This window comes from Cryptomeria japonica, chromosome 7 (genome assembly GCF_030272615.1).
Source record: "Cryptomeria japonica chromosome 7, Sugi_1.0, whole genome shotgun sequence".
Lineage (NCBI taxonomy): Eukaryota > Viridiplantae > Streptophyta > Pinopsida > Cupressales > Cupressaceae > Cryptomeria > Cryptomeria japonica.
The window spans coordinates 598873833-598884773 of NC_081411.1; positions in this window are offsets into that span (position 1 = coordinate 598873833).

Consider the following 10941-nt stretch of genomic DNA (forward strand, 5'->3'; position numbering starts at 1 on the left):
GTAACATGATTCTGTCAGCGCTCACAAACAGGAACAAGGAGGAGGGTTTAGTAACAAGGAGGTCCACTATTAGTCATTATATATTAGATTATCTTTATAATGCTTGATTAGTGCAAAATTTAATGTGACTCTTTGTCTTTGTTGGTTGTGTGCAGCAATAGGCCGATCACAAAAGAGAACATATTAATTGTAGGTTGCACTACTTTTGTCTCTTTTGTTATTGTTCTGAAAATGGAGGATGCCGGTTTTGGGATCTGGGGAGGCTTAATACACATAGAGCCAGATAAAATCAACTTCCATTATTGGGGATTTCATGACGCAATCATCAACCATGTGGTAGTGGACAATGCAGTGCAGATCATATGAAGAAATCACTGATGCACTTGAAAAAGAGGGAGTCTAATATCGAATACCAAATGGGTGTACGACACAGTATGCAAAAAAAATATGTCACTGACTGGGTGTGCATGAAATATGACAAGAAAACATGTGATGATCTTCTTACTGAAGGGAAGGGAGAGATAAAGGAAGAAATGCGAGTGTACGATAGCAGTCCGGTTAGGGAGGTGAGAAGGAAGAGGGTTTTAGATTTATTGGAAAGAAATAATATTGCAATAGAGGTAATTTTTAGTGATCGTATTATTTTACAGTTTACTAAATTCCTTTAAACATCTGAAGAATTACTTATTGAGCTATCCTATCCTAGTGCCCAGATTTTAAGTGACAGTACAGACCATGGCGAGGAGGTTCTGGCATCGAAGGCTAATCGTGAAACAAATGTGCCAGTGAATGAGGCTGCATCTGTTTTGTTGGAGAAATAAAAAAAGAAGAATGCCGCGGAAAAAATAAGGCCGACTTCAAATCCTGAAACAAATGAGGGTGCACCTATTTTGTTGGGGAAGCAAAAAAGAAGAATGCTGCGGAAAAAACAAGGCAGACTTCACATCTTGAAACAAACGTGCCAGTCAATGATCCTGCATGTGATTCATCGAGGAAACAAAAAACGAAGAATGTCGTAGAAAAAACAAGTTTGACTTCAAATGAGGTGACACGTTTTTCATCGAAGGTGACTGTCTGTTGGCCTGTCCATATGTGTGTTTTCATTGCATGGTATGCTTTGCACTCCATTGCCTAGTATGTTGACTATTTCATCCATGTCATTGTAGGCTGATTTTGATGGGGTCCGTGGAGGGAGCATGGACTGTCTCGTAGTATTGGATGACATGGAATGCAGTGTGCCCAAAAAATTAAGTCAAAAACCTCGGTCGTTTGTTAGGTATATGTTTGTTTCATCAAAGAAGCTCAAGGAAACGTCAAATGAAAAATTGGGTGCATGCAGTGGTGAGAAGATTGTGGAGCAGTCTCCTGAGTTGGGGAAGACGATGGACGATAGGAGAAAATAATAGTCAATGCAATTTCCTGATGACACCATGTGTAGTGTTCCCCAAAAACCAAGTCTAAAATCTTGGATGTCTGTTAGGAGGAAGAAGGTGAAGGAGACAACGATTGAAAAACTGAGTGCATGCAGTGGTGAGATGATTGTAGAGTAGTCTCTTAAACTGGGGCAGAGGTTGGAGGATAGGTGCAAAGATGAATAGGTAATGTGGTGCCATTGTGCATGACATGTAGAGCTATATCATCGCATGGTGTGTTACACTATAGAGTAACTCTTTTTGTATGCAGTCGGCCGCGGTATTGGATGAGAAACTTCAGAAGTCTATTTCGAGGGAGAAACTAAAGGAGACGTTGAATGCAAATTTGAGTGCATGCAGTGGTGAGAAGATTGTAGAGGAGTCTACTCAATTGTGGCAGACATTGGAGGATAAGAGAAGAAATGAACATGTATTGGGCTTTTATTTTGGATAATAGGCGGTGAGAGGCAGTTTTATACTGGAGAGAATTTTTTATGATGTTGTGGTTTGTGTCCAATATTTGTGTTCCTGTTATTGCCTTAGTCATGTAAAATTCATTGGCCTTGGTCTAGTAGTGTTCTTAGGTGTATGGGTTTAATGTGTACTTACACTCCTGTACAATGTGTCACGTTTTGCAGCATAATCCGATAGAAGAAAACATTAAGAAAGAGTTTGGGGGAAATGATGATGGATGTATAAATATAGACCATGACTGCGATGGGGGCCATGGTCCAGGAGAGACAGCTATTTAGGTACTATTGTATTGTATTGCCATGAATTAATTTTCCTATGTTTTATGGATAGGTATAAAGAATTTTATTTAAGCGACCGCTTCCACTCATTACTGACGCAGGCAATTGTGGAAGACAAAGAAGAGTGCGCCAATGAAGATGCTCATGATTTTTCTATTGGAGTTGAAGTACACCTACTACTGGATGGGGAAGTGGTTGGGGAAGGCATTGTTGATGGCCTAGGGAGGGGTGTAATGTGTCATACTATTCCAGTCCCATGACATTGTACTAAAGTTTGCATTGTCAAAGTCTTTGATGCAAATGCCCACTTGCCTTGCCTAGGTCCTTTCGTCGATGTCTTGTCGGATTCCCTAAAATCATAGGCGGTGTGGCCTATTAAAGACCTGATTTGTTCCCCACCCGCGGTAAGTTTCAAAGATGACAAGATCCTTTGCTCCATCTTCTCATTCCATCATTTATCTTACTCCATTGGAATGAAATAGGCAACACTCGTATGATGTCATTTGTATGTGGCAGGATAAAGTTGGTAAAAGTGTCCATCCACAAAAAAAGGATGTTAAACGTGGCCCTGTGATCAGATGAGTAATTTAGAGGCTATGATCACTTGGCATCATCCTTCTCAATTTGCATAAGAATGAGAATAAGCATAAAGCATTTTATGGTACTATCAACTCCATTGCGCAATCCAGACAACGGAGACTATAATATTTTTTGATCATAGTTGTTCCTCTTTCCTAATATTTAGAGAGAGATATTGTTGTGGAAGATTAGTCTCGATAGACTATTCAGATGGAATTTGGAGATGTTATATTGAGATGTTATATTGTTTACGTTTTAAATGAATTGTACTTTATTTTCAACCTTTCCTGCTATTTTAAGCAACATAACTATAAAGGCTTGATTTGTTGGACTGTTACATGGTGATCCTGCACCATCAACAACCCTTTAATAACTTCAAAAACCTGTCTTTGGTGCGCAACATTTTTAATAATGATAGTGGATGGTACACTAAAGTGGATGATAGTCATTTATTGTTCAAGTTTTGTTTAAGGTCTCTTACATATTGCATATGCATAGGTTTTGTTATTGTGTAGCAATAGGGTTCTTGCAACTCTTTTATGTATACAGATCAAGTGGAATGTTTGATTGAAATTGTGAACCGTGTGCTCTTTCTACTATGTCTTATGACAGTTCAATATACCATTGTTATTGTTTGTTTTTGAACACTGAATCTAAAATGGATTAACACCAAAAAAATGACAAAAAAAAAATCAATTAAAATACACCAGACTTCTGTTATAGTTTCATGGCAGACGTGTAATAAGTTGGATGTAGCACAAGGAGTGGTGAGTGATGGAGTTATCTTCCGAAAACATGGATTCCCAATTGGCAGGTAACCTGGCACCCAAGTGCCCAGTTTAGTGAACATGTCAACTTTAGTGAACACGTTAACTTTTGTATTGTACATAATGTTATTCATGCAAAAAATGCAACAGATAGCTATTCATTTCGTGTTGGCATAAACTATTGTTTCCTGCATTTTTCATGTTGTCTTGCCCACCTATCTACTGATACTTCTTTTTTGGCATTGTTTGCAGGGATGGCAATGGGAAGAGCACAAACAAGAAAAATAAAGGGTGTCGAAACATCTATTCTACAGAAGAGAACGCCTACTACGAATTCAAAGGTGAATGGGATGCCCGATGTTATCACCTCCGACGATGGTTTAGGGAAGTCTACAAGACAACCACCACCACCCTTTGTAGACTGGAATGATGGGATGGACAAAATGAAGTTTGATGCCATGCATGTAGAACTGCTAACGCAGAAGGTTGAAATGGCCCACACTGAAAATGAAAGGCTGAAGGGGATTGTTTCTGATCTTGAATGGAGATTCACTAAAGTGAAAAGGAGATGCACTGAACTCAATAAGAAATGCATGGAACTCAATAACAATGTCATGGACTTGGACGATAAGAATATGGACCTTGAGTTGGAAGTGTGTAGTTTGCAGATGGCGAATGAGAGATAGGAGGTAGTGCATGAGGCGTGCACTAAAAACAATAAAATCATAAGTGACCAGATGCAAGGCATGCTATATGTTTGTGCGCAACGCACTTAGTACTGGAAATAGAGGTATACGGAGGTGTCTGCCTCCATAACTGATGAAGATGATGGGAATGATGTGCCTCCCCTTACTCTGACCACTGGGGGAAGAAAAAGTCATTTAAATACTCAACCTTTGCCTCCATAAGAGGCTTGTACTATTACAAAAGTTTTCTAGATGTATATTGTTGACTCTTGTTGAATAAAATGTCAGCAGTGGTACAGACTGTTTGTAATCAGGCATATTCTTTCATTTAAGAAAACACTGTGTATGCTTCATGAATGGTTATTTTCAATAAATGTGATTGACTTCACTTAAACAAATTCAATGGTTAATGATTGGTTTCTTGTAGACTTTTTCATGCTTTCTGAATGGTCATTTGTGGCTTTTCTACATGTCTTGTATGATGAATGGTTTTGGAACTTCTCTTAATGACTTCCAAATCAATCTTGGTGAACAAATGGGAATGATCGATAGATCAAATTCCCCTACACTTTAGGCTTCGCTAAACCAAGGTGAGTGAACCTATACCTAAAACCTAAATCTCTAGGTTAAAGGTTTTTATATAGCGGATTTAAAATAGCCATTAATTATATGGTGTAAATTTTTCTTAACTTCCACCTGCTTATAATAGTTGCTTATTGAAGACTGAAAAATGCTTATTTATAAATGATGGATAAACTGAATCACAAGTACATAAGATAGCTCAATGAGTATTCTTCTTCGTAAATATTAAATATAGATCAATGAGTATTTAACTATTTAAGCTTTAGCACATGAATAAGGTGGAGTATAATACACAGGTTAGTTATACTTGTATTATGTAAACAAAGAAATTGAAATTCAAGGTAACACTTCATATATATGTGAGAAGTGTTAGTTATTTTTGTTGTTTCACGGACTGGTTACCCACCAATTCTATGTCGTTGTCTCACGGCGAAATAGACTAACATGCAATGTTAGTTGTTTTCACTGTTTCAGGGGCCAAAAGGAAATGGCGGCCAGATAGTCTAAAAATTAGCGAAATCGACTAACACAAATTGACTAACACGGTGTGTTAGTCAATTTCTTTGTTTCGCATGCCAAAATGAAATGGCGGCCAGCCAGTCCTCGAATCAACGAAATCGACTAACACAAATATACTAACATAGCGTGTTAGTTTATTTTTTTGATACACGGATTGGCGAGGCACCATTTCCTTTTGCCACATGAAATGGTGAAATAGACTAACATGCCATGTTAATCATTTTCTGGCTCCAAAAGACCTTTTGTATAGTGTGTTAGCGACAAGTTAGTCAATGGAAGTCATTTTGGAGCTAGAATAGCTTCAGCCTTTCTTTTTGGCCTGTGACATGGTGAAATAGACTAATAGGGCGTGTTATTCTATTTCACTGATTCGTGGACTGCTAGGATGCCATTTCCTTTTCACCTGTGAAATGGCGAAATAGACTAACATGTCGTGTTAGCATATTTCACTATTTCACAGGGCAAAAATACATGGTAAATACATTCAGCGAATCAGCAAAATCGACTAACATGACATCTTAGTCGATTTCGCTGATTCACGGATTGCCTAGTCATCATTTCCTTTTGCCCCGCGAAATGATGAAATAGGCTAACACGCCGTGTTAGTCAATTTCGTTGATTCGTGGACTGTATTTACCATGTTTGACAACTTTGTTGATAATTTGTACTATATGTAATTTATGTTGAATTTTTAAGTTTCCTTATCGATCACTTATAAAATTATTTAATACTATCTGCTAGTGTTATACACATAGTCTACTATTGTCTTCAATTATCTTGCCCCATTCCCTTTGATGTCAAGTAATATTGTTTATATTGTAACAATAATGCATTTCTAAAACCTAACCTCCTTAATTAATCTTGTTGATCTATCTTAAATGAAACATTGACATACTTGCATCATCATGAAGGAGAGAAAATTGTCTTCAATCCAAGTGTTAATAATTTACACATCTGCATTCCATATCTCACATCTTAATTTCATTGCATATCAAAATTGCATTATTATAGAAATCGATGCTATTCCTTTTAGAGTAGACTTAATGAAATGACATGTTTAGACAAAGGATTATATTTATTAGATTTAAATTAACATATAAAGTGTATTGTTTTGTAGACATATAAAGTGTATAGAGACAAACATATAAATTGTAAACATAACAGACAAAAACATATAAATCGTAATCAATCGAGACAAATGACGTACAAAGATCGGCTATGTAACCATAGAAATGAATTGTTTTAAAAAAAGAGCATAGTCACATAGGAGTAGTTATACAATTTTAATGAGATGACCTCCTCTGTGTTGGGAAACTACTCTGTATCCTGACAAACCTTAGTGTTGGCCAAGGACTATCATAACCTGTGAAAATACAGGTGTAGTCCATAATAAGGAGGTTCCATGGAAAGAATATTGTGACATCCTCAATACTCTCATCAGAGTATGGCACCAAGGACCATCCATGTCTCCAATGGGGTTTGTCATCACACATTATGTGAATCTGAGGGAGAGTGACTGGCCAGTACGTAAAGGGCGAAATACACTGGCCATAGTCACCTATACAAAGCGACTATCACCAGAGTCGACAATCTGGCGAACAACATCACCTCTTCTATGTGGACAGTGTATATATTGTCCTCGGTATAATGTCTTCCCATTCAAATGGTCCACTCACCAGCCCATCTGGGAGTTATCGTTCGGATAATATCTGCAACAATGATATCCGGGAGGTGCTGAAATAAGGCAGACTCCTTGTCATTCTCGACCAGCCTTTGTAGCAGTCTGCAAATACATACAATAAGAGTTTTAGTAATATAACTATAGCATTCAATAAATGTAATACATAAGAGTGTTAAGCACTAAAAAACTGAAACACATAATCACACCATAAGAGTATTAATTATTTAACTAGAGCATTCAATAAATTGAAGACATAAAAGTGTAATACTAAAAATTAGGTTGCATAAAACCTGTGCTTGTCACCCAACGTGTATGTGAAAGCCCATCAGTGATAAAAAATGGAAAAAAACAATGGACTTGCATACAAAGATACATTATAAAAGATGGTTAGGGACATTAATAGTAAACATTACAACGCAACTACAATAAACAAAGCTATTCCATATTACACAACAAGTTGAATGAAGAAGGGCTAAACATCAAGAACATATATGACATAGTTACAAACAAAAACCTTAATCTGAATAAATAATACCAAAATTAGTATCAGGGAGGATCATTCTATGATCCCTGTCCATGTAAAAGACCATCAAAAGCCAATCGTCGACGATGACTCCTATGGCCAAGTGTTGAGGGGGTGTCGAACACTATCACACATAAGTGTGGATCACTTTCACCGACTACAAGACATGACTAAATAAACGTGTGCAACATTTACATGTTTAGAAACCACTTACAGGTGACACTAGAGTACCAACCTGTATCAGACAGAACTGATGCAGTGGCAAGGAGATGCGGTTCTGGTGCTTGGTCCAATTGCTTCTTTCCTATTCTCCTCCTAGAAGTCTCAAAGGGGAACTCAAAGGTGATAGGCTACTAAACATCATGATAGATCTCACTCGTAGTACTCTACCTATGTTGCCACCAATTATGATGACGGACCCGACTTGCACTGAACCAATGCTGCATACGTTTAGTAGTTGTATTGGCTGGATCATTAGAGGGACTCAAATCAAATGACATGGCACTGACATTCTGAAGATCAACCATGAACCTATCCAGACTACCTACAAATGCCACTAGTTTATCGCCTGAACTTGGAATTGTTTGTGACAACATGTTTAACTTTCAGTTTGCTTCGTTCCACATTATGGTGTCCACATCCTCTAAATTTGTATTTGCATTAGAAATGCTATCGATGATAGGTTCAGGTGTTGGGTTTTCATTAGTATTAGCAGATGTTGGAGTCGACATAGGAATAGGATCTGTATGAAACAAGATCTTAGAGTGAAGTACACATCTTTTAAGTTAGAAAAGATCACGAACATCCACTTACCCGAAACACGTGAATTGTAGAATGAATTGTTCATCATTGCAACAACCTTCAATGCATGCTTGCACATGTTTCCTCACAAACTCCACAGACATTCATAGATGTAGAAGTGATCCCCAAATTTCTTAACCGCATACTTGTTGCACGAGGACTGACTTTTCACCCAATATCAACTAGGAGTAGTGTCATTTGGAACACAATCGACATTAGGAATTGCCTTTTCCCTCTCCATACTATTTTGCAAATGTATCAACCTGTAGTTTTTGATAAATCCAAAATGTTGCGATTCTCGCTTATATTGGTAGAATGGTTCCACTTTATACACAAGTATAAAATACAGATTGTCCATCCTCCTCAAGGATGTCTTTTTCTCATCTCTTAGGTGTAGCGACTTCAATTTTTCATGGTATGATTCGATGACATTATTTGTGTCCTGGTTAGCATGATCAAAATTCCTCAAGTTTTTCACCCATATAGCTAGCCAAAAAACTTTGAAAAAAAAAGAAATTAAAAATAGGAGTAGGATGTCAACTACCAAACAACAACCAAAATGGGTAACAAGTCATAAAGCCAAGTTGAATGTAATGTCCAACTCACCGATATGGCCTTCTCCTTGACACCATGTGTTGTAGAAGTACGCTAGAAAACATGGCTAATCACTAAATTCGGCAAAGAAAGTGTCCAGCTCCTCCAAAGTTCTCTCTTCACTTTCATGCATTACCATCATTATCACCCCTAGATGGTGAAAAATGTCCATTGCTCTTTCCTTTGTTGCATACTTGTACACATTCTTCAACCATGCTCGACGCACGTGCCAAATACAAAGTATGACACGACATTCAAAAACACTCATGTTAGGAACAAAATGTTTAATTGAGTCGGGAGCCTACTCATTTAAAATAAAGCGTAGACCAGCGTATCATGATGTTTGATTTCATGTAGAAAAACATTTTACTCTTGCACTTACTCTATCGTTTGAATCTCTGCACTCGCATCATTCGTGATAAATGCATTGATCCTCCAATCAGGCCTCTTTTCCTTTCCTTGTCTCTGCAACTCCATCAACCACACCTAGATATCCTCGATCTTATTCCTCGATGTCACAATCCATGCAACAAGAACCCCTGATTGTTGCTCATTGAAGATGAGACACGAATACAATTGATACTATTTTAAACAACAAATAGGAAGATCATGACCATCCATAAATCAAATGGGTTGCATAAAAATAGGTTAAGTTCAAAGAGACTTACCCCATATTTGTTTGTTGCAAATGTCAAATCCATTGAGATGATTGAGTCATGTGAGCATCAAAACATCATGTCTAGCATCCAAGAAGTTTGTATTCCCATAATGAAAGGTCTGTCAGCACCTTGTGGCTGTCGGAAAAAAAAAGAAATTTGCCTCATCTTTTTTTTTCCATTGTAAGATGCTAGTGGCATCGTGCGCATGCTTTCATGACCGAATAGAACAGACCCTTGTCGCTACGTTCATAACATCCATGCGTGTGATGAATGAATCTCTCTTCTTCAACATGTCATGAAAAATGGGATCATCAAGATGTTTGTCCAAAATAGCATCAACGCTCATATCCATCAGCAACAACCTCTCTACATATGCTTTGTATTCATTGGAAAGGTTTGGTGCAAATTGAGAGTGCAACTCATTGTTGGTATCATCCAAGCCATGACAAGTTTCACCATTCTTGTCTACATGCAATGGTTGCTTCAATATCAAGATGGCCACATCTAGCCTACCATATAACACCTTAACAATGAAGTGGCATGTCCAACCTCTTTTTTTCTGATATGTCTGGGCGCACTTCTTAGTCGGTGACTTTTTCCTATTGTCTTCTGGTCCATATGAACACCAATACCTTCAAAAATAACTCTCATATTATCAACATTAGTCATAATGTCATTAAACGTAGACAAAGAATAGGAAAGAATGTGTCTACGAACCGGCTGTACATCTTTGTTCTATGCATGTTGTGCACAACACTATCGTTCTCACTGTGCCGCTTTTGGAGGAATTGGGTTTCAACACCTTTGTGCAATGATTCCCCTCTGATGAATGCATCCAATCTACCGAGTGGAATTGCTGCACAGAGGTCCGTTGTTGAATCATTTTCGACACAAATTGGCGTCCACTGAATATTACTTGAACAAAAATGATGCAAACCTTCACCCGCATCTTGAACTTCCAATACCATAATGTCCTGCCATTTTTGGTGTTTTCCCATTCTGGCCCTGTACATATCAGACAAAGATAGAGATATCATCAACAGTAAATAGCCATCGTGATGATATCTTCAATGTGATAGTGTTTTGAGATAGTGGTTGATGTCAAATGTGTTTGCCATGATATTGGTCACTTGGCACAAATGACTTCACAAAGCTACATTACTGTTAGGTTCATCCTGTTAGCACATATATTTACAAAATAGTTTTGTGCTATATATGGACTCTTTTAGTTTCATTATAAGAGAATTTACTGCTGGATTGTATGTATAGGTGATATATTGCAGTATCTTCATGAAAAAGAATCACTTGGGCATATTCAAGGGAATGTTGAGTACTATGGCATTCTAGCAATCCTCATCTTGACAATTAGTTTCATTGTAGAAGTAC